General features: G+C 38.1%; 1 protein-coding gene and 1 non-coding gene across 3 annotated transcripts in view; one reads left to right on the forward strand and one right to left on the reverse strand.

Annotated features, from left to right (window-relative positions):
- PDE4D (phosphodiesterase 4D) overlaps window positions 1-13,757 on the forward strand; it is a 1,076,631-nt gene that overhangs the window by 92,288 nt on the left and 970,586 nt on the right. The gene's annotated exons all lie outside the window — the stretch shown is intronic.
- LOC121100887 lies at window positions 4,909-5,015 on the reverse strand. The gene has a single exon (XR_005832669.1). It is a non-coding gene; the product is annotated as a U6 spliceosomal RNA (small nuclear RNA).

Raw genomic sequence — 13,757 nt, forward strand, 5'->3', positions numbered from 1 at the left:
AATAATCTAGAGAATTATAGATCTGATGAGAATGATTAACCTGTGGTCTTTTGAATTTCTTGGGATTAGAATGTTGAAGGGATGTCCTTGAAAAGGCAAGTAGAGATGTCTGGAGGGGCACGTACTGGAAAAGAACGGAGAGAAAGGCCTTATGACTTTCCTGGTCAGAGTGAACAAGCCTACTGGAGAAAGAGAAGAAAACAAGAGAAGAACATAACCAATTTAGAAATAAGAGATAGAGAAAAGTAGGTTAGAAGGGGAAGAAATTTTTCTTCTTAAGTTGAAAGCAATTTAAGAACAGAAAGGAAGGGGGTAAAAAGAACTAAAATCCTAACAAAAAGACAACCAAATAGGTAAAATTCATGGTAGGATGAAATATATTAGATTTAAAACAATAGATAAAAAGTTAGAAACAAACGAGGCCAAAGGTTAGAGATAAAATTAAAGCAGATAAAGTATTGAAAGAGTAGGCTTTGTCATGAAAATAAACATGCAAAGAAAATCAAAGATTAAGAAAAGAAATTTAGAACTGAAGAAAGTAAAAAAAAATCAAACTAAAAACCTTTTAAAAGTAAGTAATGAGCAGTTGGAGGTGAAAGGGTGATAGAAAAAGGTGGGTGGGGAGCAGAATTTGAGAGAATGGTGACTTAGTGCTAGGTGAGCCGAAAAGGGCCCCTTCTGTCTCTTCTTCTAGTAAGGCCTGGTAGCCTACACCCCAGTGAATGGGGGAGTCCTCACAAGGTTAACCATGTTTCCTTAATACAAACAGCTGAGACAGAGGAGTGGCTGAGCTTGGCCCCAAGCAAGCCAGTACATTATATTCCAACATTGCGTTGGAAAGATTATTCAGCGGGGACATCCCTGCATAGATGACACAGGTGATGGTGTGACATGGTGGCTTGGGAGGGACTGGGAAGGCGGGCCTTGCATCATCTCCAGAAGACATGTCATTTACGTTGCCACATTTGTCTGTGGTCGGATTGGCTATCTCTGAAAGCTAACGGAGGGAAGTCTGGGGAGAATAAAAGAGCCTGCACAGGGAGTGGAGCTTGCTTCTCACTCCCCCAAAGAGAAGCAAGTGTGTGCTCTTCAGCTTCTGATGCCCTAACGGAAGACGGGGGTCTCACGTCACTGTGCCCATCAGTGTAGCCCTGCAGTAAATGAGAATCCGAGTCCCCGCCCAGGCTAGCGCCCAGTGTCCCCGTAGTACATGCTGCCCAGCAAGGCAAAGGAAGCCCTTCGGGTAGGTTGCTACCTGTGTGTGGAAAGAAAGGGGCACTTAGATGAAGGAGACTGGTGGCATGCTTGTCACTCTCAACTCTTATTTTTATTTTATTTTATTTTTTATACAGTCAATTTCCCTTCTAGTGGCCCTGAACCATTCTCAGCTTCCAGTAGCTTGAGCCACACTGTTTGTCCAAGCACAGTGTTTTCCCCATGCTCCCATACCTAGATCTGCTCTGGGAATGGGAGTTCTCTTCTCCTGGGCCCTCCAGGTGCTGCTCTATCATAAACCACTGCGACTACTGTCTTGTGCTACTTGGGTCTCTTATCTGAGATGTTCAGTACTGATGAATAAATTTTAGCCAAAGCATGGATATGCGTATGAAATAACCTGAAAGCTTGAATCACTTGCTTTAAAAATGGACTGCAGCGGTGTCAAGGAATTTGATTCTGCTGTCTTTTAGTGAGTGTTTCTTAAATGGGCTACCTGACAGTAATTTGTCAGATTCTTTCTAGGCCTTTTCTCAGAGGTACCAGCCTTGTGAGCATCATGTCACTTAGTATGTTTTCCTGGCAATTTTTTATGCCTGGGAAGATCATTTTACATTAAGAGATAGATATTTCTAGAAGCAGAGCAATGTCTGACTAACCTAAACATTTATGGAAGTTAAAATAAGAATGTGTGCTTTTTTAGTAGCATGTCAGAGCTTTTCCTGAAAATATCAGGCGAAAGTATCTGACGTGGATAATAAAACAGTTTCTTCTGTAAAAACAGAATGAAGGCAAAGAAAAAGAATGCTACTACACTGTTACTGTATTTCAGGCAGAAATTTTAAAAGTCTGTTATGATAAACATGTTATGAAGAGCAAACATTAATGTATATTATAAAATATCACTGCTTGAATATGAATGTCACTTGATCCCTCAAAACCGGTGACTACAGATAAGGTCCCATTAACAGTGTTGTCTGTCCTAACCTCAGTGTGCATTGGCTCCCCTTTTGCATGACTGTAGCACCTCAGTCTCTCCTGTCCTCACTCTTTCTCCTCCTGCTCCAATCTCCTCCCTTTATTTCTGAGAGTCTCCAGTGTTTTATACGCCCTGCAAACAATCGTGCTCCTTGTCATCCCTCATCCCAGTTCCTTTCCCTGCTGCCCTACGGGGAAGGCTGTCCTTCCAGGCAGGGCCTCATTTTGGTGGTGCCCCATCCCTCTCTCTGTGGATGATGTGTCTGTGGTCTCTGATACCAATACATGCGAGACTGTGGCGGAGCTGACCCTTTGCCCACCTCCATGCTCTATTTTGTCACCTGTACCCTGAAGCAGAACTATTTGTGCTCAGAGTTTTGTTTTGTTTTTAATGAATATAGTTACTTCCTCATTTGACTATAACTCCTTTCTTCATTTGGCCTAAAAACCAAGTCATCATTTGTGAATCTCTTGTGTGTAGTGATGTACGATGTGTTTTAGGAAGAAAGGTGACGGACACCATGACATTCCCCAAACCCCCACTGTGTTAGGTTCAGGCTACCATAACACGGTCACATAGAATGGGTGGCTTAAATGACAGAAATTTATTTTCTCACTGTTCTGGAGTCTGGTAGTCTGTGATCATGGTGCCAGCATGGTTGAATTTTTGGTGAGATTTCTTCCTGGCTTTTTGGTAGCTGCCTTGCTGCTGTGTCCTCCTCACGTGGCCGAGAGAGAGAGCTCTGATGTCTCTTCCTCTTCCTATAAGGGCACCAGACCCTTATGACCACATAAGGTCTTAATATCCTCCTAAAGCCCTATCTTAAAATATGGTACCATTAGGGAATAGGGTTTCAATGTATAAATTTGGGGGTACACAATTCAGTCCATAGTACCCACTATTCTCTTGTTTCTTTTTTTTTTTTTTTTAAGATTTTATTTATTTATTTGACAGAGATAGAGACACCCAGCGAGAGAGGGAACACAAGCAGGGGGAGTGGGAGAGGAAGAAGCAGGCTCCCAGCGGAGGAGCCTGATGTGGGGCTCGATCCCATAACGCCGGGATCACGCCCTGAGCCGAAGGCAGACGCTTAACCGCTGTGCCACCCAGGCGCCCCTATTCTCTTGTTTCTTGTTCCTCTCACCAAACGACAACTGCAAATGGAGGTATAAATCTCCCTCCTAGCTCACCTTACAAAGTAAAAGTGTCTGTGCTAATCAACTCAGGCATATAGTGCTGCCACAGCAAATAGCCAAATCACAAATTCCATTTTGGGCACATTTAGGACAACTGTGTATATAACTGGTATCACAGAAGTCATAGCTTCTCTGTGACATGGGATAGTTAACCTTCATTCTGGAATATTCCCTTATCTGCCTCAGGAACCCATTGATGCAAAGTGAACAAACCTTTTAGAATTTTTGAAAAAAATGAAGAGAGTCTTATTCGAGTCCCAGTTAGGACAGCTGCCTGGGATACACAGAATTCAGGAAGAAGAGGGCGCTCCAGAGAAAGAATGTTTAATACAGGGTTATATATGGTTTTCATTACATCAGGAATTACAAATCATCATGATGAAGGACATCTCAGAAAATTACAAGCTTTATCTTACGCTTTTATTATGTGCAAGGTTGCAGATTTTGGAGGTATGGAAATGGAACTTAGGGAAATTTTGACTCTTTTGTTTGAAATGTTTCTTTTAGGTTTTTTGCTAACAAAGCAGATGTATGCTGTATGCTCAGGGCAGACACAGAGCCCATACTTTAAAGTTTGCTTAAGTTATTCTGACCATGGTAAATGTTCAAGTGTAGCTTCCCTGGGAGCCCAGGAGCAGGGCCCACAAACACTGAATGTTGAAAATGTCCTTTATCACATCCCACCTGTAACTAGCTCTGTGCTATAGCTCTCTACTGCCTGGGGAAGCTGCTATGATTAGGGTTAAGCCTACAGATACACCCTGGAGTTGTGGAATGAAAGACCACAAGTTTGGGGCCAGTCAGACCTGATTCTGAATATCAACTGTATTATTCACTACCTGCCAGGACTTGAAGAGCTATGTACCCTCTCCAACACTGAGTTTCATTCTTCAGCAAATGCAGAATATGCATAATACTTAACCTTGCAGAACTTTTGAAAATTAAAGGTACTAAAGTAGTGTGCACCCAGGATTGTACCTGGAACATGGCTTACTGACTTGTTATATGATTGCTTCAAAGAAGAAAGAGGTGAAGGAGGAATCTGCTTCAGGGGTCCTCTGAAGTCATCAAAATGATCTTTCATTTGACAGAACAAACTACAGCATTTTTAGAAGCAAGAGGTTGGGAAAACCATGCTGGTAAATTAAATAAGCTGGGAGGTGCTGAAATTCTCCAAATGTTGAAAATTGGGGATCCATCAAGACATAGTGATATTCTAATATAGTTTTTCTTCCAAGCTCAATTAGATTTTCTTAATTTTAGCTATGTTCTTGTATTTACAGAAATAATAACAGTTCATTTATTTTTTTTGAGATGTGGAACAATTGATAAGAAAATTATAGGAGAACTCTAGTGTGTCTTCTTTCCAGATGTTTAAGAAAATAGACTGAGCTTTCCTTCCAAGTTTATATTTGCAAAGCCAGGTGAAGAGACCTATAACTGGGCCCATCCAATCTGTTTTCCTGCTATCCTAGTCTGCCACATAGATTCACCTTATTCTTTTTTCCTTTTTTTTTTTTTAATATGGAATGCTTCACAAATTTGCATGTTGTCCTTTCGCGGGGGCCATGCTAATCTTCTCTGTGTCGTTACAATTTTAGTATATGTGCTGCCGAAGCGAGCTCCAGATTCACTTTAAAGAACACTCATCATACCTCAGTGCAGAGGCAAGCAGCAGGGCTTAGCAGGCGAGCGTGCAAGACACCTCAGCAGTTGTTTTTTTTTTTTTTTCCCAGAGTTAAGAGACTCGGGGAACATGAATAAGTGAAATGTGGGCATGTATGAGTGAATACATCATATGTCAGGGGACTGAATTTATTTGTGTCAAAAGAGAGCAGAGAATGCTATCCATTTATTGCTCTTATTTTTGAAATTGCTTTTCCTCTTTTATTTTGTTATTTTATTGTCTGTGATCATTGCAGAAGCGTCAGAAATTACAGAAAAGCAGAGTGGTTTCTCTGGAAAAATTATAGATGGTGATGGATGACGATGTAATCGTGTGACAGTAAAACGCTGTATTGAGTACTGAGCTCCCCGCTGGATTAGAGAAAGAACACATGAGTAGATAAAAGCACAACAATTTTCTTTTCACTGTGTCTCAGGAGAAAACAATGCAGATCAGCATAGATGGAAGCAAATGAGATTAGTTAAAAGAAGGAACTTAAATAACGTAACCAAGGCAGAATAATGTTTATGAAAGAGATGACTCACCTAATAAAAGCATAAATGAGAAAAAGTGTTGTTTCAACCTAGATTTTATTGGTCCTTTTCCTGAGGTGCTTTTATGCATTAAGCAGGAGTCACACAATACAGAATGAGACAAAGAGTTGATAATTATATGGTTAGCTGAATTAAATGATTCTAGACCCCAAATTAAATATTTCACCTCTGTTTTCTAGGTCAACTGTTTCAGTGAACCAAGTTGGTTGTAAAAATTCTACTAGGCTATCAGGAGATGGCTCAAAAACATCTCCACGAACTAAGTAGAACTACCCTGGAAGAATATGCTGTGGGCAGGGACACACGGTATCTTTTAAAGCATCGAAAAAATTTTAGGGTCATGCAACCTACTCACACACTTAACCACCGTAAGATATAATGTAGAAAGTTCATGGAAAACACAGATTTCATACATGAAAAAAGACTAGGTCCTACACACACACGTATTTGAAATAGCCTAGCTATAAAGGAGTCTGATGAAACATAGATTCTATCTGACTTATCCAGCTTCTTAATAGAGAATAAAGAACTTCTCTGGAGAAAGAAGCTTTTACTCAAAACCTGCTTCTCTGAATCTTTCTGAGTCAAGCAAAAAAAGGAAACCAAAAAGGCCCAGAAGTCACAATGCAAGATGTGTATTTATTAGGATTGATTCACTAGTGTGTTTGGTTTTCCATCCTACATTAAGGCATGGACTTTGCCTGGAGGGTAAGAATTACCTGCAGGTCCTGCTCTTTTTTTAGTTAAGTCAGTGCTGAATGATGCATTAGGTATACAGAACAGCAGTCGCCAAACGGCCTTGAAAACTCCGGCAAAGAGAGCACATTGCATTTCATTATGTGACCCTGATGAGGGATGACATTTATATTAGGATAAGAAATGCCAGTATAATTGAAGGTATTGGAAATGGCCCGTTGAGGAAAGGTGATGAATTATCCATGGATTTAATCTAAGAAAAGAGGTTGGAGAAAAAATAAAGAGGTTTGATTTCATACACAACTTGTTCAAGATACAGCATCTTAAAGGATTTTGAATGGCATGTTCCTAGGTGTTCTTGTGGCCTCTTATTGGTAGGGAGAGTCAAATGAACAAGCTTGAAGGTCTTCCTATTTTAAAGTAGATGAGCGGAAAATGAGATTGCACAGTGGAGGCTGTCTGTGTCTGTCAGTAACGCTGCCTGGATTTCTTCTAATTGAAAACCAGATGAAGAGAGCTCAGATTATCAAAATGATGCTCTGCTTTGAGGGGTACTTTTGGGTAATGGCATAAACTCCGGTGCTAGACAGCTTGGTTTCAAATGCTAGTTCCTCTCCTTAATAGCTATACGACCTTGAGCAAAGTATTTAACCTCTGTTAGTTTTAATAGTCTTCATCCATAAAATGAGCACAATAATAAATCTTACCCCACCATTTTGTTTCAACTATGAAATGAATCAATACTGTTCAAGTATTTAGAGCATTTTTTGGCACAAAGTAAGCCCTCCATAGATGTTAATTGTTACGGATATGCATCTTCCCAAAATGAAAATTGCTTTATTATTTTTCATCTGATGATAAAAGTGATACGTGTTTATGAGACAGACTTTAGAGCTAGATAGGAAGAAGAGAAAAAGTCATTTGGAATCAATTTGCCCTCAGATAACTCCAGTTAACGTTTAGGTATTATCCTTCAAGATAGTTTTCTGTGTGTAAAACACACATAAATGTATAAAATTATGTCACGCACATATCTCATTGGGCCAGTCTCCTGCTGATTCCTACTCCATTCCACTCCTCAAATAAAAATACAGATTAACCCGTGACACTGTCATCTAGCACAATCCAGTGGTCCTCAAAGATTTCATCTTCTATAAATTTTTCTTGAGTACCTCACCCTCTTTCGAATCCCCATTATTATTGTACTATATGCTCCTTCCGTGGGGCCCTTAACACTTTTGCTTCTTTACCCAACAAATATGTATTGAATACTTTTTCTGTGTCAAGCATTGCAGGAGGCGTGGTGTGACAGTGGTCCCTGACTTGATGGAAGCTAAGTCTTTGGGGAGAAAAAAAAATGTACTAATCAAATACCCACACACGCACAACTTAGAAATAGTGGTAAATCTTATAAGGAATATTCCAGAGTAAATGCTCTATAATAAATTCATCTATAGGATGAATTCTAAACAATGATAGGAATTAGGATTGTAGAGAGACTATACATGTTATAAATCTGGTTATTGTAAGAATAACAATTAGGAGAAGAGAGAGGAGAATGGGAGGAAGGGAAAGGAGGGTAGAAGGAGAGAATGTGAAAACACTAAGATGCTCTTTTTTTTTTTCTTCGAAGTGGAGGAGAGTGAGTTGTCTGCTTTTTCTCACACAATATCTTGTGGTTATATGAAGTTTAATAATTATATCTTCAAGTTATTTTCATTCTGTTGATATCAATTACAATTAAATTTAATAATTTCAAAAAAAATAGTATATAATTCACGTTTTAGGAAAATATTTTTCTCATTTCTTTTTCTCTCTGTCCACCAAACCACCTGTCATAATTCATTCTTAGAAAGATGTCTGGAATCATGTTTACCTAATGTTAATGCTTTCTGTTTGGTGGGGAAATTGTATAGTCGTTTGTTTTCATTCAATCAATTGTTCTTTCCTTTATATGTAAATTATTTAAGGTAAATGTATATCAGCTTTTTAGAAAAGTGGTTTTCCAAGACAAAATCAGAGAAGAAGACAAACCATAAAAGACTCTTATTCATAGGAAACAAACTGAGTGTTGCTGGAGGGGAGGGCGGTGGGGGATGGGGTAACTGGCTCTGGCTGATGGCCATTAAGGAGAGCACGTGATATAATGAGCACTGGATATTATATGAGACTGATGAATCACGGAACTGTATCTCTGAAAGTAGTAATATATATTAATTAATTGAATTTAAATTTTAAAAAAAGGAAAAAAAATGATAAGTGGTTTTCCTAAGAAAAAGAGACTGAGATTGAAACAATTATACCCAAATGGTTATAACAAAACCTTCCTTGAAAGTTGTCTTGAAGATTAAAAATGAGGTATGTAAGGTGCTTGGTACAAAGCCTGAAATACAGTGAGTGCTACATAGGGTAACTCTAACTTACTTGCGAGTTTTGCATTTGATGGACAGAGAGGTAGGGAGCCTCCATGGGCAATGGCTGACACAGTTTGGAGCATTTAGGCTTGAAAATCAAGATGATACAGACGAGGAAGTTCAGAGAATAAGAACAAGGTTCTAAAAAAGTTTAATAGGATAGATATGGAAGATAAATGGAGCAAAGCAAAGCAATGCATTGGGAAAAACTGGCTTACAGTTTTCACGATCACTCTTGTTTATACCACAGAGGGAAGATAGGAGCCTCTACTGCTTTGTGTTCAGTGATTTGCATACTGTATTTTCCTTATCTCCTCTGTTAAGTCTTTAATCCAAGGTCTTATAATATCATCTCCTGTTTTTTCTTTTAATACTTCCGTAGTTCTGTTTTTTACATTTAAGTTTTAAATTTGTCTGTAAATGTGATTATGCTTATGCCATAAAGGATTATAACTTCATTTTTTTTCTGAATGGATAACCCCTGATCCCATCACCATATACTGAAAAAGCCATATTTTCCTCGTCTACTTAAAATGCCACCTTGATCATGATATGATCTCCATGTTGTTGTGGTAATTTTTATATATACATGGTCCGGTTTTGACCTGTATTCTGTTCCGTAATAAATTTGTCTAGTTCCTTGCCAATACTACCTTTGATTGCTGCAAATTTATATGACTCAACATAAAGCTAGTAAGAATGGAAAAGGTAAGATGGATTGGAGGGTTTTTTTTAAAGCAAGCAAAATCGACAGAACTCTGTGGCTGTTTGTATGCTGATGTGAGAGAGCAGAATAAAGCATGACTCCCAAATATCGAATTGTTTCTATTTGATGGATGATTGTCCAGTTGTTGGGTTGAAAAATTTTTCTCCATCCTTCAAGATTCTTATAGCTGGACTCTGTTAAATTGGCATGAGACAGATCAACAGGAAAAATCAAGTGTAATTTCATATGTGTGGAGAATCTGCATAAATGTGAGACTCCAAAGACCATCAGGCAAAATGAGTAATATATGTCATACTGAATTAAGGAGGAGGTAGGGATCTGGAACTTCACAGGGAAAAAAAGCAATTCACAGAAGGATACAGAAGAGTAAATGTTTCGACTGTTGAGAAACAATGGGACATAGCCAAGAATTTTAACAAACAGACTTTGCTAAATTCCTCCCTGTCTACCACCCCTGGTTCAAATTATAATGTGGTTATCTATGGTGACAGCTCTCTTACTGGGTCAGGTCCTCTTATCTAAATTCTTTTTTAGGCAGTTAGGGGGAAGGTTAAAGTTTCTTTCTGAGTGTTTGGGTCTTGTTTGTTTTCAGCTTAAAATAATCTGCATGCCAAAGTGGCACATGTTGGGGTGGCCTGCCCTTGGCCCCTACAGCATAAAGGGAAAACAGGAACAGGAGGAATAAAGAAACAGAAGGAAGAGCTACTATGTGGGGAAGGATGGTAAATCAAATTTGAACATGGTACATTTGACTTTCTTGCAAGATATGAGGTAGAGCAGACTTGCAGGTCTTGAGGTATGGAAGTTCTAACTAGAGATACAATTTTTAGGAGTCATCAAATGCAGATTACAGTTAAACTTGTGAGAATAGATGAAATGATTCCAGGAGTGGAATGAAAACAGTGGTTGACGTAGTCTTCAGCCTTGTACCTGGGTGGCTTCTTCTGGTGGCTGATAAGATTTCCCTTGCAGCCCTCTAGCAGATTCCCTAGGCAGCCTTAGCTTATCGGTGCAACCTCTACCCACTGCTGTGGGTCTTTTGAATCTACAGATTTGGATCCATAAGCTCTGCAAATACTCTAACAGTATTTCTGTGATAATTTATCATCTTCAATATTCTCCATTCTCTTATTCCAGGAATATTAGTTGGATGTAGAATCTCTTAGATGAATTTCACTATCTCTTATCTTTCCTATCTTATTTTTTGTCTTTTAAAGAAATTCTAGGGGCGCCTGGGTGGCTCAGTCGGTTAAGTGTCTGCCTTTAGCCCGGGTCGTGATCCCAGGATCCTGGGATCGAGCCCCGCATCGAGCCCTGCATTGGGTTCCCTGCTCAGCGGGAAGTCTGCTTTTCCCTCTGCCTCCCCCGACTTGTGCTCCTGCTCTCTCTTTCTCTCTCTCTCTCTCAAATAAATAAATAAAATCTTTTTTTTAAAAAAAATTCTACTTTCTAGGAACTTCTCTGATATTTATATTCTAACTTTTCCATTGACTCTTTTATTTTAGCAAGCCTATTTTTATTAGCTCTTTCTTGTTCTCTGATTGTTACATTACCGTGACATCTTGATCTTGTTATAGTGAAGGAAGATTTTCTTACATTTCTCTTAAGATAGTAGTTGAAAATATTAACAAATTTTCTCCAAATTATTTTTTTCATGTGGGTCATTTTACCTTCCTTCGTTTGGTTCTTTCAAGGCAGGTTTTCTTCAGATTCCTGATGAGCCATGATCATCTTTATTCAAGTTCAAGGGATGAAAAGCTGAATGAACTTGCATTTTGCTTTAGGGGGATGGGGCTGGATTGATGGTTTTATGAAGGATCTGAACATGGCAGATTGTGCAGGACTTCTGTGTGGAGCTATTAGTATTTTCCTTTACTTACTTATATTAATGAAGTTTTTGTTTTTAGTGAAGGGTCTTCAAATATTTCCCTCTTGCAGTGAGAGACGTAATGGCTACCTCTATATTTAGAGACTTAGTGTTATAACTCTTATTATTAGTTACCCTTTTCACTCCTGTACTCTTTCCTGGCTTCACTGTACTTGATGTTTTGGATATCTAAACATTTTTGGTTGGACAAGACAATCTCAATTTCTTTCTCCCTCATTCATATCCTTTCTAGATACTTCAAACCATGGTTTATTTTACCTTTTTTCATTAAGTATCACTTCTTCATCTGCTTTGGCTCCTTTGTTTGTTAAATATTGTTTTCTGATGATTCTTCAGGTACCTTACTACCATTATGGATTTGTACATTTCTTCCCTGTGGTGGCATCTGTGATGAGAGAGGTAATAAATATATATGACCGTATTCTAGGAGTTTCACACAGGACAGTATATAATACAAGTAATTATAAAATTATACAGTTGTTCCAAGAGCTGAAAGTTTGGGAATCAGGAGAGTTGCTACTAGAATTTAAGAAACCAGGAAGTGCAAAGATTACAGACAGTTGGTACCAGCATTTTCAGATGCCCACAACACAAAAGTGGGCAATTCTTAGCAAAATTCTCAGTGTTTTATGGGCTTTGCCAAATGCATAATGCCATATACCTGCCATTACAGTATCATGCAGAAAAGAGGAAGTATAGTCTTATTGAAAAAACAAGTACATATATTAGAATTTCTAATTTCATTTTGTTTTTAGTTTCCCAAAGAGTCTAGAAACACTGTATCAGTATGGGAGGCACCTTTCAATAAAAATGTATATGTGTGTTTGTGTGTACATTTTTTGTTTGACATAAAGGTTTGAGTTAAGGTAACCATTCAGGATTCTATAACAGTAAATAACTATGACTTGGAATTTATTTTTCTTAATAAAAATGGACAAGGAGGATTTTCCTATTACGGTGTTATCATTTGGCTTCTATCTTATGAATGACAATACTACCTTGCCCTTTTCTTCTCTAAAATGTTACAGGGGATTAAGAGGTTGGCAGTATAGACTCTTTTATTGTGTTTTAACAGTGACCTTGCAGATGTTATTATGGGCTGTTCGAACATTTATGATCTTTCTTTTGCCAGTTCCCTGTTAGCTTTATTCCATAAAAGAGCTTCTTATAGAAATACTTTTCAGTAGGCCTTGTTTATTTTATCTTCTCTTCCCCCAGGAGACAAGTTAAGAGTACAGATGGCATTTTCCGAGGATATTACTTTCATTTTATATCTTTATAAATTTGGATAGACAATTTTCACAATAACAGTGCTAAAATCCAAAACAAAAGAGGAATATTTTACAAAGTATAAATAATTCTTAAAGGGATTTATCATTTAACTCTTGCTTTCTTTGTTTGGGAAACCGCTTGTAGAGTAGTATTCTCTTAGCACCATATAAAATCAGTAGATTAAATGCAGAAAATATAAATAAAATAAATAAAAATAAAACCAAGAGTGCCCAGGGTTTATTACACTACTCATTTTTGTCATACTCTGGTAGAGTTTTAACGATTCTGAGACAGGAGTGAGAGCAATCACCATCACTCAACATGCTCAAAGCTTTCGTTATATATTCAGGATCCTTTAAAATCTCACCATTTTTTCAAGTGTCCTTTATTTTATCTTATTTTATTTTTAAATTGTTTATTTATTTTAGAGAGAGAGCTCACACAAGCAGGAGGGGCAGAGGGAGAGGGAGGGAGAAGCTTAAGCGGACTCAGTGGGGAGCCTGAGGTGGGGCTCCATCTCCCCACCCTGATATCATGACCTAAGTCGAAACCAAGAGTCTCTTAACTGACTGCACCAACCAGGTGCCCTCAAACATCTTCTAAACATCAAATTTTGGCCTCTTGCTTTTCCATGGGTTTAGCTAAACTGAGAGTCAATTCTAGGATATTTTCTTGTAATTTTTCTATACTTTAAACCAAGTATCTAAACTCAACAAGCTATAAAACAGCAGATTTGGAAAATCTCATTAAGTTTCTGTCCAGAACAGTCATACTTACAAAAACATTTTATATCAAAACGATTGCAGTCAGTTGTAATACTGTGTTCCAAACCTAGAGACAGGAATTATGTAACTTAACTTTTCTCTAAATATGTCATCTATTTCCTTCAAGTGAAAAAATGACTTTAGTTATAAGCACCTATATCCAGATCTCATTTAAATACTCTACATGAGCAAAACACTGAAGTTAGGAATCTGGAATCATATTTATATTAGTTATTTAATTCAGTATTTATGGAGTGCCAGATATTGTGCTAGTCAAATACTCTGACCTCAGTGATCTCATAGCTCACTAGTGAGAGAGAACAGCCCAGAAATAAGAAAATAAGAGCAATACAGTGTTCTAAGTGGAAGAGAGAGCTAGTATGCCA

This window comes from Ursus maritimus, unplaced genomic scaffold (genome assembly GCF_017311325.1).
Source record: "Ursus maritimus isolate PB19 unplaced genomic scaffold, ASM1731132v1 scaffold_5, whole genome shotgun sequence".
NCBI lineage: Eukaryota > Metazoa > Chordata > Mammalia > Carnivora > Ursidae > Ursus > Ursus maritimus.